This window comes from Lithobates pipiens, unplaced genomic scaffold (genome assembly GCF_037356315.1).
Source record: "Lithobates pipiens isolate NorthernLeopardFrog02 unplaced genomic scaffold, aLitPip1_a1.2 Scaffold_25, whole genome shotgun sequence".
In the NCBI taxonomy this organism is placed as follows: Eukaryota; Metazoa; Chordata; class Amphibia; order Anura; family Ranidae; genus Lithobates; species Lithobates pipiens.
In genome coordinates, this window is record NW_027507787.1 from 110,275,834 (window position 1) to 110,297,090 (window position 21,257).

The window sequence follows — 21,257 nt, forward strand, 5'->3', positions numbered from 1 at the left end:
ACAGGCAGAGTAAATCTGCATTTGGTACGCACCCGTCCCCTTTACCTTAGTGTATTCTTTCTGTGGAAGGTGGTCCCCCCCCCCACGTTCTGAGTTCCTGGGGTCCCCCTTGATGATTGCCCACTTACCACTTTTAACTGGAATTTGTATATATATATATATATATATATATATATATATATATATATATATATATATATATATATATATATATATATATATATATATATATATATATCCCTATGTGACTTCATATCTATATATAATACACTCTTCATCAAATGTTCTTTAAAATGTATGGCTTTCCCTTTCATGAACAAGAAAATAATGACGTTATGCTGTTTTTATTCCCAGTCCGGCCCTGGCGGTCTCCCATCCGGGTACTAACCAGGCCCGACCCTGCTTAGCATCCGAGATCAGACGAGATCGGGCGCATTCAGGGTGATGTGGCCATAGGCAATCTTGCTGGCCACTCTCAACCCTCTTGACAAACGCCAAGATGGTCACCCCGGCAAACAAGCAAAAAAATAAAACAGGTCGTCGACACCACCAACATATAAAAAAAAAGCCTACAGCACCTGGTATTCCCAAGGGGTCTCCCATCCAGGTACAAACCAGGCCCGACCCTGCTTAGCAGCCGAGATCAGACGAGATCAGGTGCATTCAGGGTGATGTGACCGTAGGCAATCTTGCTGGCCACTCTCAACCCTCTTGAAAAAACGCCAAGATGGTCACCTCGGCAAGCAAGCAGAAAAATAAAACAGGTCGTCGACGCCAACAACATATTGAAAAAAAGCCTACGGCACCTGGTATTCCCAGGCGGTCTGCCATCCAGGTACTAACCAGGCCCGACCGTGTTTAGTATCCGAGATCAGGCAAATTCATGGTGATGTGGCCGTAGGCGATCTTGCTTTCCACTCTCAACCCTCTTGACAAACGCCAAGATGGTCACCTCGGCAAACAAGCAGAAAAATAAAACAGGTCGTCGACGCCAACAACATATTGAAAAAAAGCCTACGGCACCTGGTATTCCCAGGCGGTCTTCCATCCATTTACTAACAAGGCCTGACCCTGCTTGGCATCCAAAATCAGACGAGAATGGGTGCATTCAGGGTGATGTGGCCATAGGCGATCTTGCTGGCCACTCTCAATCCTCTTGACAAACGCCAAGATGGTCACCTCGGCAAACAAGCAGAAAAATAAAACATCAGGTACTAACCAGTGTAGTTCAGAGGTACCCAACCTGCCTCTTACTGCTATACCACTTGTACTCCAACATCCCCATTTCTTACCCTTCTAAAATGATGAGAACACACCTTAATTTTGGAGTATAAATGGCCATAGCAGCCTATTTATTATTCACACCATATAAATAACTCCAATATCAAATATATACCAAAATATCACCTCCGTAACAACTTGTTTAATTCCAGTCTGTTGGTCTTTGACGGCACCCCCGAACTCCAACACATATTCCACCAATATACCGCGGGACCTTTTTTCACACGATAGGCCTCCAGCGGATAATCAGCTCGGAGACAACCCCCTTCCCGCAGTGCAACCATTACAGTATTCCAGCTAACCTTTCGCTGGGGTACACCGGAGGGGCACATACTACCAGGGCCGGATTAACATAGGGGCTATTGGAGCTGCAGCTCCAGGCCCCTTTCTCAAGATAGGCCCATTTGCCCAAAAAAAATAAAAAAATCAAAAAAAAAAAAAAAGATCGACTTTGAGGATTGTAGCTCGGCGATCAGGAGTCACAGAGACCCCATATTTGGTGGGTAGGTAGCTAACGACCCACCCTAGCACTGGTTAAAATATGGGGCTGCTATCATATATAGTTCTGGAGATATGGGGCTCCTTGCACAGCCTGTCAGAAGCTACATACAGAGCAGCAGTATAAATACAAGCTAGAACACTCTGCAGCAGACTGAGAGGATGGACTCACAGAGCTTATAATAATTATTTGTATATTACTTATGATAATTAACCCCTTGCCACCCAGGCCCATTCTGAGACTTCTCTTCTACATGTAAAAATCATCATTTTTTTATGCTAGAAAATTACTCAGAACCCTCAAGCATTATATATTGTTTTAGCAGAGACCCTATGGAATAAAATGGTGGTCTTTGCAACTTTTTATGTTGGAAAGAAACTGTTTCATTCATAAAAAAAAACACTAAAGTTATCACGATTTTTTGTTGTGTATTAAGCCATGCTTTACATTTTTTTACAGGTTACATGTTTAGAGTTACAGAGGAGGTCTAGTGCTAGAATTATTGCTCTCGCTCTAATGATCTTGGCGTATGTGACCTGTGTGTATCTGGCTCTGATACTAACCAGTGCCTACCCAGGGACTGACTAGTATCTCTCCCCAGCCTGTCCCCACACACCCTCTCACCTGCTGACCTGTGAATGGGGCAATCACTCCCGCAGTGTTATTGTGTTCTGCTAGTGAATACAATGATTAGTGTTGCTAACTATAGCTGGCAGCACTGATTGTTTTGGGGAAAACCTGACAGGCTGGTTTCACTCAAGTCGGTTAATAGGTTGACTTGTGTAACACCAGCTAGCCCATACATAGATCGACTATGGCTGGTCTCTGCTTAATTGGTGTAATTTCAATCCATGTCTGGCCCGCTTAACCACTACGCAGTCCCTAAACATCCTTCCACAAACCTTTACATTTTTCCTTCCCAGATTACTTCATCCTCCTCTCCTATACATAGTGCCCACTGTCATACTCTCCACACTTCTCTCCTATACATAGTGCCCACTGTCATACTCTCCACACTTCTCTCCTGTAAATATTACTCACTATCATACCCTCCATACTCCTCTCATATACATAAAACCTTTGGAAAACAGCGCTGTCCAGAAAATACTCGATTAATCAAAGCAAGGCCTAAGCCAGTGAGGCAGGCTCTAAACGTGATAATATAAATAATAACAATATAAATTCTTGCTGCAGCTCAATGTGAGATACCCACACTAAACACAAACCAAAAAAATATAAAGCTGCGCTAAAACTTATAAATTGCAATAATAATATTGTGACATATTAAATTCTAGTATCAAATACTAGACAGTGTGTACTATCAAAAATTGTGCAAAAAATCATCAAACTTAAAACACATAAAAAGTCCAAGGGGAAGAGAAGCACAAAGGTATGAATTCAGTCCGTTGAAGTGACTCGTTACAAACACCCTTCAGATGTATAGCAGGTGCGCCCAGAAAGAAAGTTTTATCCACCACCTAATTCAGTGAGGCTTACCAGCTGCCAAGATCTCTTTTTAGGGAGATCATACAAGCATGAAACAAAGCGATCGTTCCTGGTCTCTCCAATGGGTTCTGCTGGCGTCTCCAACTCTTATGTCTCTTTCTTAAAGCGTCTCACATTCCACTGTAATTGTTAGGTAAAAGAAGAAAGAAAGGCTCCCATAGCATAATTCCGTATAAAATTTTAATCCGAACGTAATAAAAGTAAAACAAACTCACAGATTTCCAGTTGAGTACAAGCGTAAGTACAATCACGAGCCGGCCGACTCTCTCCTATTAACACTGCCCGCCCTTCCTGGTCAACGGGGAATGGCGGTAACGTCAGCATGCCGCTCACCCTATATCATCTCATATACATAGTGCCCACTGTCATACCTCCAACACTTCTCTCCTATACATAGTGCCCACTGTCATACTCTCCACACTTCTCTCCTATACATAGTGCCCACTGTCATACCTCCAACACTTCTCTCCTATACATAGTGCCCACTGTCATACTCTCCACACTTCTCTCCTATACATAGTGCCCACTGTCATACTCTTCACACTTCTCTCCTATACATAGTGCCCACTGTCATACTCTCCACACTTCTCTCCTGTACATACTGCTCACTGTTATACCCTCCACACTTCTCTCCTATACATAACGCCCGCTATCATATCCTACACACTCCTTACCTGTACATAGTGCCCACTGTCATACTCTCCACACTTCTCTCCTGTACATACTGCTCACTGTCATACCCTCCACACTTCTCTCCTATACATAACGCCCGCTATCATATCCTACACACTCCTTACCTGTACATAGTGCCTGCTGTCATACACTTCTCTCCTGTACATAGTGTCCACTGTCGTACCCTTCACACTCCTCTCCTATACAGTGCCCACCGACATACCCTCCATACTCCTCTCCTATACATAGTGCCCACTGCCATACCCTCCATACTTCTCTCCTATACATAGTGCCCACCGCTATACCCTCCATACTCCTCTCCTGTACATACTACTCACTGTCATACCCTCCACACTCCTCTCCTATACATAGTGCCCACTGTCATACCTCCAACACTTCTCTCCTATACATAGTGCCCACTGCCATACCTCCAACACTTCTCTCCTATACATAGTGCCCACTGTCATACCCTCCACACTCCTCTCCTGTACATACTACTCACTATCATACCCTCCATACTCCTCTCATATACATAGTGCCCACTGTCATACCTCCAACACTTTTCTCCTATACATAGTGCCCACTGTCATACCCTCCACTCCTGTACATACTACTAACTTTCATACCCTCCATACTCCTCTCCTATACATAGTGCCCACCGTCATACCCTCCCTCCACACTCCTCTCCTGTAATTACTGCTTCCTTCCTACTCTCCTGTACATAGTGCCCACTGTCATACCCCCCACACTCTTCTCTTATACATAGTGCCCAATTTCATACCCTCTACACTCCTCTGCTGTGCATACTGCCCACTGTCTTACCCTTCACACTCCTCTCCTGTACATAGTGCCTTCTGCCATACCCTCCGCACTCCTCTCATGTACATAGTGCCCACTGTTAGACCCTCCACATTCCTCTCCCTCACCTGCACATACTTCCCACTTTTATACCATCCATACTCCTCCCCTATGCCTCTTACCCACAAAAACTGTTCTTTAAAATTATATGTTAAAATTATATGTTAAAATTATATGTTCCTCAATGTTACCAGCTCTAGAATGGGCACTTTTGTCAGTTCAACTAAAGGAAATCTCACAGTCCTCATATTTGTTCTGCCCCATTATTAGTACTTATTTAATTTTGTAATTACTATTGTGATGTATAGAGGAACACGGGGGATGTCAGCTACTCTAAATATAGCACTTGTAAAAAAAAGCGTCCCTGAAAATATTTTTGAAATGTTGACAACCATGTACTTAGGCACTGCCCAAGGGCCACAGGGTCAGTAGGGGCCCCATGAGAGGCTCCGGTGATAGTAAAGCGGTAGTAAACTTTTCTAACATTACTACTTTTTAGAGGCCCTTGGGTAGGTTATGCCATAATGTACAAGTGTGCCCAGCATATTAGCACATTAGGGTACACTTAAATTGTCAGACTGAGCCCTCCAGTGCTGTGCTGTGATCAGTCTGGCGGGGCCCGGGCACTTCCATCTTCACCCGGTCTTCCTTCTGGGTTCTGTGCCTTCTGTCACTTGCCTTGGCCAGGCTGCGTTGATGTCATTCCCTCTTTCTCCCATCCCCCCCTTTCTCTCTCATCCTCCCTCCCTTACCCCTCACACCTCTTTCATCCCCTTTCTCTCTCTCTCTCTCTCTCTTCCTGCCTCTCTCTCTTTAATTTAATTTGTTATAACAAAAAATAGTTAGCATTTTTATTTATTTATTGTTTATAAAAGGCCCCATCAAAATCCTCAGCACCAGGCCCACGATGTTCTTAATCTGGCCCTGCATACTACCGATGAGCCCCTCACCCCTTTCATCACATATGTTTACTGTCACCGTCAAAGACCAACAAAACACCGCCACAGCCCGCAAGGATGACACCTTACCCTTAAGGGCTCCCCCACACCCCCGGGGCCCGCTGGATCCCATCTTGCAGCCCCAGAGCCCAGAAAACAATCCCCACTACCTAGAGGTGTATTCTAACACCCTCAATTACAGGTCCACATTAGTTTCCACCTCTATGTCATGGTTATACAGTGATCTTCCTGTGTTTGCTTACCTTCCCCCATGTCTTCAGACTAAGAAGCTAGCCACTTCCACCTGGTGGTTTTTATAACCTCTGCTTTAAGCATGGCTCCACCCCAGGCAATATCAGGGAGCCCTATATTAACCTTTGCACTGCAGGCCTCAGTGCTGATCAACCATTGTGTATTATTTGTGTGTTAGCTTCCTGTTTCCTGCCGTGTGCTCTGCTACTGTTTTCCGTTACAGACTTTGGGGTGTCTTGACTATCCTTGTTTGCCTGTGATCCTGACCTTTTGGCGTGTACCCGACTATTCTTGTCTGCTTGTGGCACCGACCTTGGCTTTGTCCCTCACCATCCCTATCCTCCTGTTGCCTACTGTGGGTGTGAGCTGGGGGACCCTGGGGGTCGCGACCTGGAGCCAGTTGCAGCCAAGTCCATCCTCACCACTGGAGACTCTGGTGAACACCTGCTTTCTCTTAGACTCCGCACCCCAGGGAATCTTACGCTCTAACCCCAGTGGGATCTGTCCCCCGTATGCAGCAGTCAGCCGTAGGGTCCACAACCGGTGCACTCCTGATCCCTACGGTGTGCACCTGTCAACTCGCCTCAAGGTGACCTGACACTCTACTTGCCTGATCACCAGGCCCCCCATTCTGAGCCACAACCTCCCCACCACCTGAGCGTTAGACAACTGTACGAAGTCGTAAAATATCTGACTTAACGTCCGAGATCAGCTCCCTGATCATTCGAACCCAAAAGCATTACCCCTTCCATGCATAACCCAGACAGCCGGCGGTTTATCCCGCCGTGCCTAACGTTCCATTTCCCATATCACCTTGCTCCACCTCAACCCCCATACACCTAGCCAGTGAACACATGCCTCCCTCCTCTAACTACCCAACTGTCTGCCAACGGATCTCACATCTGCTCTCCTGGCCCCCCAACAAACATACAGATAAAGAAAATCCAGACACGGCTTATAAGTCCTCCATCTGGACAAAAAAACGCCAAAGGCAGCACCAACTTTAAAGTAAACCAATGTACCCCTTACCACAAACAACACAGCTTGTATATACAGACTACTCCCCCACTCGTGTTTTATTTTTATTTATTTATTTTTATTATTTATTCCACCACCACATGAAGGCATAGGTAAGTGCGTAATCGCTTTGCTTCCCACCTACCATTCCTCCTTACTGCCGCCTCATCCAACCCACATCTGGTAGCTTCTACAGCCGCCCAGATGCGGAAGGAGTGTGAAGCGTATTCTGCACCATCTAACCTTGCGTCCCAGTGGCATTTTCAGAACACCGACCCGAACTGGAACCTTGACCAATACTTCCCAGCCTTGTGCCACATGAACTGCCCCCCATGCCATCTTTTCCAAACCCTAGAAACTCCCTAAACGTTTTATCCCTTTTTTTTGTATTACCCTGAATCCTGGTAACACAAACAGCAGCACCTCCACCCCTCTAACCCTTTGATCATTTTTTTATTCATTTTTTTTTAAATTGTCCAACCCAAACTCTTTTTTTTCAATCCACCCTGCACCGCAGGTTAAACAAAAGCCAAAAACCCACCAGTTTCCGCTCAATGGCAGATACCGACCCCGGTTTACCAAGTTCCTAGAACCACAGTACCACCAACAACCTTACCCCCCATGTAGCCATGCTTGACCTCAGACTCTTGCACCGAACAACCCACCCTTCTTTCATACCTTCACGTAAGCCGCCCATGTGGACTCACTGGCTGACCGCCCTGTTACCTCCCGTGGTGACTCCAATGCCATCTCCCATACCCAGCCCGAGTAGGGAATTCCTCCCCCTCTGTGGCCGGCTAACTCCCACCGAAAATAGATGCAAGGAGTAAGCCCCTCGTGTTTCCAAAGCCTGCAAGATGAATAGCATATAGAAAATGTTCAACTGCACCTAACGCACCACAAAGTGGCGTAGCTTCCGTATGACCAGTTGTGACAACGCGGACATGTGGTTGACCACGTAACCATGTCAGGTTCCTGCATGACCCTTACCCCAGCTCCATAGCCGGAACCACTGGAAAAATTCCAATAGCACACGTTTACGAATGAACACCCCACTTCCACCCAACAAAATTGGGGCCAAATTTCCTCACTCTATTGCCCCTGAAAGAAAAAATTTCCCCCAAACCTGTTTACCCTGCCGTGTTCGTGACCCCTTTTCCCATCGACCTGGCATCCACCTATCGTCTTTTATATGTGGCCAAGAACTCGTACCAAACCTTCTAACCCTCCCTATGTTCCGCATTTAACTGTTTAAATTAGCCAGGGCCTGAAACCCCCACTGTAGCAGATGGCAACCGTCGGCCAAAACCCACTCATCAGAATAAAACCGGCAGGTGAAATTGAACTTACCCAGCAACGAATGCAAAGTCCTCAACTGTACCTCACACCATACCTGGGCCTCCCCCACCCCCTTCTATAGTACCTCCACCTTGGTCAACAATCACAATGCCAGAACAAAATAGTACAATATCCCTCGTCGGCCCCCCGTATTTTGCAGCCAATGGCACTAATGAACCTACCTGCAATGTGCTCCAATGTATAAAGTATAATCGCGCACACATCGGAGGAAGGTGGCCCAACACACAAAAACGTCCAAGCCATGTACGATTGAATCAGGGACCGACACGTCTCTACCCCCCAACTCCGGTAATTACCTAAACATCTAACCATGGCCCACTAAATTGAGCAACCTATGGGCAGGCATCGTTCCAAGTAAAAAACTCCTCTTGCCAGCATCTATCCAGCAGCCAAATCTCTCCGAATAAACTGTAAGCAAGTGGAACACGGATTCCTAGTTCACCATAGGCGCCCCTTTTCCGTCACACCTAACCCACCTTATAGCTGTGTACGTGAAGTATCGGACACAGTGCACCACATCGGATTATGACAGAACCTTTTAACACTCGTGTTTAATGTCAAAAACCACTGAACTGACAGGAGCTCACATTGCACTGTCAACCCACCCCCCTTCCTTTTCGGCCGACCATCCAGAGGGGGGTATACGCAGGGCCGTCTTTAAGGCAGGGCAAAAGGGGCAGCTGCCCAGGGCCCTGTCATTGTTGTTCATATTTGACAACTATCCCAGCTTACATTCCCTTGTCCCTTGCAGTTTTAGTCCTGTGCTGCTACTAATGCTACCCAGCTCTGCCCTATTGTTGTGTACAGATGACTCCCCTGCAGACCCGTGTTTACCTATAAATACTGACATTCATATGTAAATAGCAGTCACATGCATATGTAAATAGCCGAGGCCAACTGCATTGATATGTAAATAAAGGCAGCATTCATAAGTATATCATACCCCACTGCAGTGAGAAGATGTGCTGCAACCTATTGCAACCAGTGAGCAGTATTACTGTACAGTAATCTCTAGCAGCCAATCAACAAGCAGAAATGTGCTGTAACCTCTAACAACTAATCAGTGAGCCTTAAGGAGTGCTGTAACCTCTAGCAACCAGTCAGTAAGCAGTAATAATATGCTGTAACCTCTGGCAACCATTTGCAATCGCTGCCTGATCTGATACAGTAAAGTGATTTTAAGTCTTGCTGCTATTTATTGTATGTCTCAGAGAAGGTGGAGAGTGAAATTGCATGGGGAAAATGTTTGCTCAGGGTCCAATCAATATTAAATACGGCCCTGGGTATCCCCCCACCCCGGAAGGAACTGCTTCGGGGGCCTCGACTACTACAGAAACCGCATCCAGAAGCCGCTATCCTTTGATCCCCATTAAGAGGCGGCCATACCGACCTGCACGGTCTAAACTGCTCATCATCCCGTAGCCAATCAGATCCCCCTTTTTAACGTGTGCAATGGCCTACATATAACAGAACAATGGGTTCTTCCCCCCCATGGCAATCGCATAATGGCGACCGCCTTCCACAAAATCAATCGGTACCTCCTCTTACCTTCATCCCTTTTCCCTTAATCTTCCTGCATGACCCTACACACTTAAAATGTAAATTCCCCCCCTTTTATTTTTTTTAAAGGGGGCCATAACGAGAAGATCTCCACACACTTACCTTTTCAAATCGTGGAATTCCTATTTAATTGTGTTCCCAGGGGACAACCTCAAAGCACCCGTACATCTCACATTTTTTTTATTTATTTATTTATTTTGCATCTGCAATCCTTACCATCTCCATACTACCATTACCTGACAACCCCACCACTGCACCACTGTCCCCAAACTGCAGACGCACCGCCCGCCATTTGTGGGCCAGCATCCACCACCTCTGTTCCCGGAGGAGTAACTGCCACCGACATTGCACCCCCCTTTCCAACCCCCCAACAAATCCTGTAATGCAACTTAAACGAAAAACATTTAGACATTATTTGACTTACCGGGCTGACTGGAACCCCAACAGCCGCTGTGCTTGCCTCCATTGCTGGCTCGCATTCCTGCGGCTCCTCCTCCTCGCAGACTGTCAGCTCGCCTTCCAACCTGTCGTCCTAGACCAGGACCGGTGGTGTCATCAGCCCCCCAGGCAAAGAGGTCCTGGGGGCTGTGGAGTCCCTCTGTTGTAGTGCCTGTCTCACCCCCGAAGCTCTGCCTCCTGCCATGGTTCTACACATGCCCTCACATACTGTGACCTGGAAGGCCAACCTCGTCCTTCCACCGCCATCTTGTGCCATCTCACGCCGCCCGTATAGGCAACGCCCACCCGCGGAGCCCTGCCCCCTTAAAAACTTTTTTTTATATAAGCAGCCTGACGGCCATACTAATAAGTCTCCCTCGCCGAGCCTTCCTCCCCGCGCAGCGATGCAGGCAGAGGAGGTAGTAGTCCTGCGATTCACGGGCGGGGAAGCAGCACCATAACGGCCCGTGACCCCACCCACCGAGCTGGGCTGGTGGCGTGGAGTCCACCCAGACCCTGCTCATGTAGACGGCTGGGTATTCTTTGCTGGAGCACCGGATTCTTCCCCCTAGAGTGCTCCTTGCCTGGCGCATGGCCCCAGATGAGGGCCCTGGTGAAAACAGAGTGCCAGAGGCCGCAAACTGCATGCACAGAAACCCTCACCTCCCAGCCTCCATCCACTCACCTGGTCATCCATAGAGACCCTCATCCGAGTGACATCTCAGCCATGTTGGAGGAGCAGAGCAAAAAACTGCCTCCTCCTTTCTTTCTCCACAACTTTCTGTTCCCCAGCCAAGTCCCACCTCCTCCTTATATATTACCACTCCCCCTTGGACTTTACTCACTGTCCCCTCCCCTCTTATCTCTTCGTATTAACCCCTGCATTGTCTCCCCTAAAAACATGGTCATGCCTGGCCCTGCACTACTTTTTCTTTTCTGCCTTTTCCGTTTCGGGCCTCACTATATCGTTATTATATCATATTGTCATTCCCCGAAGTAAGTTGGGGGTCTGTATTCTATAATGTGCAGCATCCATATAGCGATGGGCAAACAAGTAATGAAATGAATTAACCCTAACCGGGGCTTAGATGGGTGACCCAATATATATAGTGGCGGCTGTTTGACTAGGGGAAGTGAGAGCTACATAATCTTAACAACTAGGGACGGCTTGTCTACCCCTGCCAGTGGCGTAACTAGAACCTTCAGGGCCCCGATGCAAGAAACCATGATGGGCCCCCCTGAACCCCAGCCAGGGCCCTTCCCTTCGAGTCTGGCGGTGCAACTCCAGGGCGTGGTCACAGGTATGACCTTTGTGAGCCCTGTAGTTCCACAACTGGTATCATTAGTTTTTTTTTATATAATTTTTTTTTAATTCTTAGGTGCCCCATTGGGGGACTGTCCCTAGGCAGTATGGGGTCCCTGTCCCCAGAAGAGATGAGGTCCTTTTCTCCAGGGCAGATGAAGTTACTGCCCCCAGGTGAGAAGGGATCACGGTTCCTAGGGGAGGTGGGGGTCCCTGTCCCTACGTAAGAAGGGGTCCCTGTCCCCAGGGGGAGAGGGAGGGGGTATGTAATGGTGTGTGGGGGATGGGGTCCTCTCACTCACCATGACCAAGCTGTAGGCCGCGCACTCATCCATGTTGGTCTGGGCTCCATCCAGTGTGCTGGATGGGCGATCAGCATATCTCCCAGAAAGACCTTTCATCATCTGTGTATGACGGGGGAGGAGGGGGGCTGGCAGACAAGCCTGCAGTGTCCTGCGGGGAGCCGGCTCTCATAGGGCTGCACTGCATCTGTGTGCTTAAAGTTTGTTTACCCGGGAGAAGTATGCAGTGCAGTGTGGGCCGGACTCGGGGGGGGGCGGGACTCTGGCCGGGGAGAACAGACATCGGACTGAGCGGCAATGCATGGAGCAGGATAGGGGTACTCTGAGGAGCCGGCTGAGGGCACAGGTTATGCGGGGAATGCACAACTAAAGAGCAGCCAGTGCGATAGTCGAGCATGGAGCTCTGCTAGTCACTCTCCACCTCCAGCCACCCGTGTGCATGGTGCACTGGTACCCCTAGCTGCCTATGCTGCTGCTGGCCATATGTAGAGGGGGCTGCATGGGCCCCCTGCATCACAGGGGCCGGTTGCGGTCGCGACTGCTGCACCCCCTATAGTTACGCCCCTGACTCCTGCCCTACACCTGATAGATGTTATAGGTTTGTAAGAGGTGGGTACTGGGGGGTAGGTTTGAGTGGGCCTAAAAATCATATAAATCATGGCTCCTGTATATCCTGGATCAGGGATAAGGCTAGTAAGGGGGGTATTGCTTGATAAATTGACCACCCAATGCCTGCAATATTGTAAGGTAGTGAACGGGCCCCTGCTTTCAGGGTAGTATGATGTTTAGTAAAGTATATAGAATTACTAGCTCCTCTATGATGATATGAGGTCTGCAATATGAAGAATAGTTCATATAAGGCCTAGAGGTAAGCGCCAATATAAATGTCGCAGCAGGGCACAAGATCGGATCAGTCACTAAAATATACCAAGTGCTCCGTTCGATGTATACTTTACCGATCGGTGTCTCAGGTCCTTCTGGGCGCTCATTCAGCCGTGGTAGTGTTCAGTTAGAGAGTAAAAGGCTACAACTATATGGGATCCGAGCAGGTCTGGTGTCTAGTCAAGTGCGTGCGTTGAATGCTTTCTCGTCTGACGGGTTGGAGGCCCAGGACTGCTCCAGGTAGAAATCATGGTGGTAACCGGAGTCAGGGATATTGAAGCTAGTGTAAGTGTCTGTAGTCTTTCAAGGCAGGTGAGTAAGGGAATGGTCCATATGCACGGCAGAGGAAAGGAGAGCGGCACTAGGCAGGGTATGAAGCATGTAGGCTAATCCACCATCGCATGGGTGTCCCGGAGCTCTCGTGAGGCGACAGGTCTAGCGGTCCCTGCGTGCTCTGCGAGGTAGCGGGGCCGAAGTCGGGCTCGTCGGTGTGTGGCGGGGTCGGTGTCCTCCAAGTGGTCTGAAGGTGGATGGTGACCTATGTCTGCGAGATCTGGACAGTTGAGTTTCCATGAGATCTTCAGTGCTGTGGGTGTTGGGTGAAATGTGGACCCGAAAATCAGCATACCAATTAGGTACTTCAACCAGTGGCAGGTTCAGCGTTTTGCAGAAGGTTTCTAGATCTTCTGCCACTTTTAAGATGGCAGTGCGGCCCTGGTAAGAGGCTTGCAGAGCGAACGGAAACTTCTAGCGATAGCGGATATCTCTCTGCCTCAGCACGTCAAGTAATGGGCACAAGTCTCTTTGATGTTTCAGCGTGATCGCCGAAAGATCCTGATATATCTGGATCAAATGGCCTTCAAATGTCAGGTTCAGATCGCTCCTAGTTTTTTTAAGAACCTCTTCTTTGAGGGTATAGTCGTTAACATAACAGATGACATCCCGTGGGGGATCAGAATCTTTGCCCTTAGGCCTAAGGGCTCTATGTATCCGCTCCATAGCTATAGGTGTACCGGAGGGTCAGACTAGCAGCTGGTTGAATAGGGATGTGACCGCTGGGAGGATTTGCTCGGGCTCCATCGACTCCGGGAGGCCTCTAATCATCAGATTGTGTCTTCGTCCCCTATTGTCGATATCTTCGACATGGCGCTGGAGGTCTCTGAGCTGCCAGGTGTGTGTGTCGACTTTGCCTTGAGCCATCTGCAATTCATGCTGTTGTTGCACCGCCTTTAGCTCCATGAAGTTTACTCTCCCTGTGATTGCTTGTATCTCGTGGCGGAGGTCTGAGATGGCCACGGTTAGAGTGCTCTTTATATTGGCCGCGACAGTCCTCAGGTCGTGGATATTTTGTTGTTGGTGATGGGGAGATGGACTGTCTGCCATAGTGTGCTGTGGATCAGTCGGCATCAGGGTAATCCCGATGTGGTTGGTGGCGGGAGAACGGGCCGCCATGTCGGCCCCCTGGTTCCTGAAAAAATCCGGTATTGTCTGGGTATTACGGGATCCCAGGTCCCTTGGCGAGCGGGATCTAGATGCAGAGGGTCTGCTTGAGGAGGTCCCCATGATGTGACAATGTTTTTCAGGTAAAATCCTCGGTGATCGATCTTTTTTAGGCTGAGGTAAGACGGAGCAAAAAGCTTAAGCAGCCATCCTTTCTCTAGGCAAGCCACGCCCTCCCGGCTTTTTTTTAATATGTTGTTGACGTCGACGACCTGTTTTATTTTTCTGCTTGTTTGCCGAGGTGACCATCTTGGCGTTTGTCAAGAGGGTTGAGAGTGGCCAGCAAGATTGCCTACAGCCACATCAATACACCCGCTCTTGTCTGATCTTGAATGCTAAGCAGGGTCAGGCCTGGTTAGTACCTGGATGGGAGACCGCCTGGGAATACCAGGTGCCGTAGACTTTTTTTTAATATGTTGTTGGCGTCGACGACCTGTTTTATTTTTCTGCTTGTTTGCCGAGGTGACCATCTTGGCATTTGTCAAGAGGGTTGAGAGTGGCCAGCAAGACTGCCTACGACTACATCACCCTAAATGCGCCTGATCTCATCTGATCTTAGATGTTAAGCAGGATCAGCCCTGGTTAGTACCTGGATGGGAAACTGCCTGGGAATACCAGGTGCCGTAGGCTTTTTTTTTATTTGTGCTTGGAGACTCTTATAACAATGATGAAATGGGAATGACAGATACGGAAAGAAAAGTGACCTGAAGTTGTGCCGTGGTCATGTGGTCAGTATGCCTAAAAGGGGGCATTCCCAAGTAGTACTAAAAAAGAAAAGGGGATACAAAGAAAAAGGGGGAACGGGAGGGTGGGACAACCTCCAGAAACATCTGACAGGGCAGGGAGGAACCGAGGCCGTCTTATAACGGTGAGGCTCCTCCCACAAATGACGGCGGGCCTACGTTCCGCCTCCCCACTTGTCCTCGGAGACTCTTATAACAATGATGAAATGGGAATGACAGATACTGAAATAAAGTGACCTGAAGGTGTGCCGTGGTCACGTAGTCAGTATGCCTAAAAGGGGGCAAAAAGTACAACAGACAGGGAGATGAAAACACAAAGTTTATTCAACCTGAACCAATCAATCAGTTGAATGAAGAAACGCTTGAGACATCTCTTTTACCGGCTCCGGGATGTACCTGGCATAGCATTAAGACCTCCACCTACCCAATCTCTTATTGATATGCATGGGGACCCCCTGACGTGAAGCTGCAGAGGCTGCCCCGATCCTAAAGGAGTGACCAGAGTAGGACTTGGGGTTGAGCCCCAAATTCCCCAAAAGTGTGCGGCAGTATTTGATGAAAAGTGATAATGTAAGCGGGGCCCCGTTAAAGGGCAAAAGAGGACCATCCCTGGGTTGTCCTGCCAACTGGAGCAACAACAGATCAAAAACCATGACCGGGCACCAACTAGAATTGATCCTGAAAAACCTGATATCTGTGCCGGACCCTATCTGTTGCATCTTACAAACCTCTAAATGTAATAATAAATTATCAGGATACCTAACTAATTGCTTAATGTACAACGTATGAGACCCAGCCCCAGTACAAGCAAATTCCCCTGGCCTAAGAAAACCATAGAAGGCCAAATAAATTGCCACCTTCAGCACCAGACTAGGTAAAACCCCGAAAGGAGATCTAGATAACGTGACCGACAGGGCCCGGAAAATGTCCCCGGTGATAGGAAGCCTATTGCTGGGGTTAGGCGAGCTACCCTTCTGAATACCCCTCAGAACCGCCTTGACCGCATGAGCCGCAAACACTGAGGGTCTACCGGGATATTGTAAAGAGAAAAAATACTGCACGCCCGCCAAGTAACCCCTGATTGTGCCGTGAGATAACCCGAGCTGAGAATGACAGTAAGCTACAAACGCTAAATGTACAGCACGTCCTAACAATCCGACCTGAGGTACAGGGTACGAAACGTCTGAAAATCATTCCAAGCTGTGTGGTAAGCCCACCTGGTGTTGATGGACAGAGTCCTGTCGATCAACCCCAATGCGCCTGTCAAGTGCAACCCTAATCCTTCCTCAGAAGTGAAAACTGCGGGGAGGGGGTCGCCAATACGTCTGCGTCCGTAACCTACAGGAAAAAAGATGAAAAATCAAACCGGGACAGAGCATCCACTGCAGAATTTTGCACGCCACTAATAAACCTGCAGTGTATGTGAAACCTAAAATTAAGTGACAACCAATGAGCCTGCGTAAAAAAGACATGATGAGCAAGGAACTAGACCTGCCTTTATTGATGACCTCCTAAATTTCCTGATTGTCCGTGAAACACGTGACCGTATTGCCCGTCAATAAATGTCCCCAAACCTGGGCTGCCGTTACTATGGAGTAAATCTCAAATAATGCCGACATCTGAAAGAACCTGGGAATCATGCCACATTCCTCTGGCCATGCCCCGCCAGCCAATGCGTATCAATAAAAAAAAATGATGAACATAAATTGGCCGCATATGCGGATGATCTGCTGTTTTTTATAACCTCCACAAGGATCTCCTTACCTTCTTTGTTATGGGAGTTGCGCATATATAGAGAGATATCTAACTTTAAATTAAATTACAGTAAATCGGAAGCGATGGTGGTAGAAATTAATAATGTAATGAAATCCCAGCTAGCGGCGCATTTTGCGTTCAGATGGACGGATTCCCACATATGCTATTTAGGGACTAAAATATCAAATAAGTTGAACAGATTGTTTGAATTAAATTTTATCCCATTAATACGACAGATTAAGTTAGATTTTGAACGCTGGGATAAAACGGTTTTTACATGGTTTGGGAGAATTAATATTATCAAAATGAACGTAATGCTGAGGCTGCTATATTTTTTCCAGACCCTACCAATAAAGCTCCCTGTAAGATTTTTGAGAGATCTGAGATCTAGTTTTACGAAATTTATATGGGCAGGTAAAAAAGCGAGAATACGCAGTGATATTTTGATATTGCCAAAAGAGAGAGGAGGGGTAGGATTCCCAGATCCAGTAGGCTATTATGAGGCATCACATTTAGCACTGGTAGTAGACTGGTGTAGACTTCAAAAAGAAAAACCTTGGATAGATATGGAACAAGCAATAATCCCGATACCACTGGAAGGAATAGTGTGGCTCTCAGAGGTAGAAATTCCACAAGAGGTACGTAGACATCCGACAGTGGGTGCCACACTACAGACAGTCCAAAAGTTATTTAAGAAAACCGGGATATCAGAGCATCCAAGCCCTATGATACCAATTTTGGGCACTCTGAGTTTTCAGCCAGGTTTGACAGATCAGGGTTTTAGGGATCTAAGACGAAAGGGAATCAGTAGGATTATACATTTCTCAATTGATAATCATGTAATGTATAAGGAAGAGATCGAACAAGAATTTAGAGAGGACTTGGACCCATTCAGGCGAGTAGAGTTAAATGCTTTTCTTCGATCAAGTAGGCAGAGAATACCGGTGATTAGGACACTATCTGGGTTTGAACAGATATGCTTAAAAGGTGAACCACTGAAACACTCCCTCTCAACGATGTATGCATTGCGGATGGAACAGGAAGCCTCACAAGATCTGGCTTTCTTACGAGCATGGGAGAGTGACCTAGGAGTCACTTTCTCAGACTTACAGAAAAATAAGTTTTTCATGTTCACGCCTAAGGCGTCAATAGCAACTAGATACCAAGAAGGGGGCTATAAAATTTTGTCTAGATGGTACAGAACCCCAGAAGTATTGCACCGGATATACCCACAAGTATCAAATTTGTGCTGGCGCTGCCAGAGAGCCGAGGGTACTCTGTTACATATATTTTGGGACTGTCCCGGAGTAAAATATATTTAGAAGATGGTATCGGAAATAGTGAAGGAAATAACAGATGTGTCTCTTGGTGAAAATCCGGCAGCTTTTTTACTGCATGATGTTCCGTTATCCATAGAGAAATATAAAAAGTCTCTTTTAAGGCATTTGCTTACAGCAGCAAAAGCATGCATTCCAGTTTTATGGAAAACCACGGTGGCTCCAACCAAATCACAATGGATGAGCAGGGTATCGGAGATCCAACAAATGGAAAATTTGACTATGATATTGAGAGAGCAAGAGGATAGGTATCATGAAGTGTGGAAACCCTATATTATATATAGGGAACAAAACCATTAGGGGGGTTCCCTTTTATTTTTTTTACTTATTTTTCCCTCTCTCCTGTCTGTTATGTCCACATTCTGGTCCGGGGTCATCCTGTCTCTATAATATCCCTGTTTTACCATTTTGATCCTGGTCTAGAATGGGGACATGAAAATCCTTCCATGTTTTTTTTCTGGGCAGGGTTAAGGGGAGAGATATACTAGTTTGGTCATAACACAGGGTTAAAACAAAGCTTAATCTAAATGTTTTCTTGTATTTAAATATCTGTGGGAGGGTCTGTAATTTTTGGGAGGGGTAGGGGGGGGGGGGGAGATGGAGGAGGAATAAAGAGAAACTAAAAAAAAAAATTTCTTTCTTTTTTCTTTCTTTATTTATTTTTTTCTGTCCTTTTCCTCTTTCTCTTTCTTTTTTGTTATGTTTTATCATTTGTTTTTTTTTTTCTTTAAAGACAAATAACCAGGGCTATCCCAGGTTAAGGAAAAAAAATAATAGTGAATATAAGGAAATATGGTAATGTAATAGAAGAAATTAAGCACGATTAAATGATGAATGACACGGTGTTAAACATAAGATGTAGGTGTGTTTAGATATGAAAAACTGTATCACTATATTATGAAAATAAAGAATAAAAAAAAAAAAAAAAAAAAAAATGGCTACATAACCTTTAGAGGCGGCGGTATCGGTAACTACTTGCAAAGAAGACAACGACACTGCTGGGATAAACATGGAAATCCCGTTCCAGTGATGGAGGAACTCATCCCACGTGTGCAAATCGGACAAAGCTGCGGAATCTAAAATGACCCTAGAATTCGAGTCCGGGGCCATTGGTAGCAAAGCCAGCCTGGGAGTCCAGAACGATACCCAGAAAGTTCAGAGTGGTAGCCAGGCCCTCCATTTTTTTGTCTGCCAATGCAACATTGAGAGCGGAAAAAACAGCTACCAACTTCTGAAGATCCGAAGGTACCCGACCCTCACTCTCAATCAGAAGGTAGTCATCCAGGTAATGAATAACCTCCTGACAACGCTCCTTCTGCTTGAGAATCCAATTGAGCGCCTACGCAAACACATTAAAAAGCCAAGGACTACTTCTAGACCCAAAGGTAAGCTTGGTGGCCAAATAATACAAATCCCTCCATTTGACCCCATGCCACCGCCAAAGCGCTGGCTGAATAGGAAGGAGCTTAAAAGCATCAGAAATATCTGATTTAGACAGCCAAGCATTCCTTCCTGCACAGATGATGTGCAGGAGTGGCCAGCAAGATTGCCTTCGGCCAAATCAATCTGTATGCGCCTGATCTCGGATGCTAAGCTGGGTCGGCCCTGGTTAGTACCTGGATGGGAGACCGCCTAGGAATACCAGGTGACATTTTTTTTTTAGTAAGTTGTTGGCGTCGACGACCTGTTTTATTTTTCTGCTTGTTTGCCGAGGTGACCATCTTGGCGTTTGTCAAGAGGGTTGAGAATGGCCAGCAAGATCGCCTATGGCCCTATCACCCTGAATGCGCCCAATCTCGTCTGATAGTGGATGCTAAGCAGGCTCAGGCCTGGTTAGTACCTGGATGGGAGACCGCCCGGGAATACCAGGTGCAATAGGCTTCTTTTTTTAATATGTTGTTGGCATCGACTACCTGTTTTATTTTTCTGCTTGTTTGCCGAGGTGACCATCTTGGTATTTTTCAAGAGGGTTGAGGGTGACAAGCAAGATCGCCTATGGCCAAATCACCCTGAATGCGCTTGATCTTTTCTGCTCTCTGATGCTATGCGGGGTCGGAGTGGTTAGTACCTGGATGGGAGACCGCCTGGGAATACTAGGTGCCGTAGGCTTTTTTTTAATATGTTGTTGGCGTCGACGACCTGTTTTATTTTTCAGCTTGTTTGCCAAGATGACCATCTTGGCGTTTGTCAAGAGGGTAGAGAGTGGCCAGCAAGATCACCTACGGCCACATCACCTTGAATGTGCCCAATCTCGTCTGATCTCGGATCCTAAGCAGAGTCGAGCCTGGTTATTACCTGGATGGGAGACCGCCTGGGAATACCATGTGCTGTAGGCTTTTCTTTAACATGTTGTTGCCGTCAACGACCTGTTTTATCGTTCTGCTTGTTTGCTGAGGTGACCATCTTGGCGTTTGTCAAGAGGGTTGAGAGTGGCCAGCAAGATTGCCTATGGCTACATGACCCTGAATGCTCCTGATCTCGTCTGATCTTGGATGCTAAGCAGGGTCGGGCCTGGTTAGTACCAGGATGGGACACCGCCTGGGAATACCGTAGTTTGTTTTTTAATATGTTGTTGGCATCGACGACCTGTTTTACTTTTCTGTTTGTTTGCCGAGGTGACCATCTTGGCGTTTGTCAAGAGGGTTGAGATTGGCCAGCAAGTTTGCCTACGGCCACATCACCCTGAATGCGCCCGATCTTGTCTGATCTTAGATGCCAAGCAGGGCTGGGCTTGAATAGTAACTGGATGGGAGACCTCCTGGGAATACCAGGTGCCGTAGGCTTTTTTTATATATATTGTTGGCGTCGACGACCTGTTTTATTTTTTTGCTTGTTTGCCGAGGTGACCATCTTGGCGTTTGTCAAGAGGGTTGAGAGTGGCCAGCTACATCTCCTATGGCCACATCACCCTGAATGCGCCCAATCTCGTCTGATCTTGGATGCTAAGCAGGGTCGGGCCTGGTTAGTACCTGGATGGGAGACCGCCTGGGAATACCAGGTGCCGTAGGCTTTTATTTTTCTACTTGTTTGCAGAGGTGACCATCTTGGCGTTTGT

At 47.1% G+C, this 21,257-nt stretch overlaps 2 non-coding genes and 6 pseudogenes across 2 annotated transcripts; 5 read left to right on the forward strand and 3 right to left on the reverse strand.

Moving 5' to 3' along the window:
• Positions 1 to 566: 566 nt before the first annotated feature.
• On the reverse strand, positions 567 to 685 carry LOC143932181 (5S ribosomal RNA). The gene has a single exon (XR_013262894.1). It is a non-coding gene; the product is annotated as a 5S ribosomal RNA (ribosomal RNA).
• Positions 686 to 794: 109 nt separating this feature from the next.
• On the reverse strand, positions 795 to 903 carry LOC143931870 (5S ribosomal RNA; annotated as a pseudogene).
• Positions 904 to 1,011: 108 nt separating this feature from the next.
• On the reverse strand, positions 1,012 to 1,130 carry LOC143932119 (5S ribosomal RNA; annotated as a pseudogene).
• A 13,748-nt stretch (positions 1,131 to 14,878) lies between these two features.
• LOC143931565 (5S ribosomal RNA) lies at positions 14,879 to 14,997 on the forward strand (annotated as a pseudogene).
• A 4,967-nt stretch (positions 14,998 to 19,964) lies between these two features.
• LOC143931669 (5S ribosomal RNA) lies at positions 19,965 to 20,083 on the forward strand (annotated as a pseudogene).
• A 336-nt stretch (positions 20,084 to 20,419) lies between these two features.
• On the forward strand, positions 20,420 to 20,538 carry LOC143931363 (5S ribosomal RNA; annotated as a pseudogene).
• A 328-nt stretch (positions 20,539 to 20,866) lies between these two features.
• Positions 20,867 to 20,985, forward strand: LOC143932422 (5S ribosomal RNA; annotated as a pseudogene).
• A 108-nt stretch (positions 20,986 to 21,093) lies between these two features.
• On the forward strand, positions 21,094 to 21,212 carry LOC143931010 (5S ribosomal RNA). The gene has a single exon (XR_013262869.1). It is a non-coding gene; the product is annotated as a 5S ribosomal RNA (ribosomal RNA).
• Positions 21,213 to 21,257: the final 45 nt, after the last annotated feature.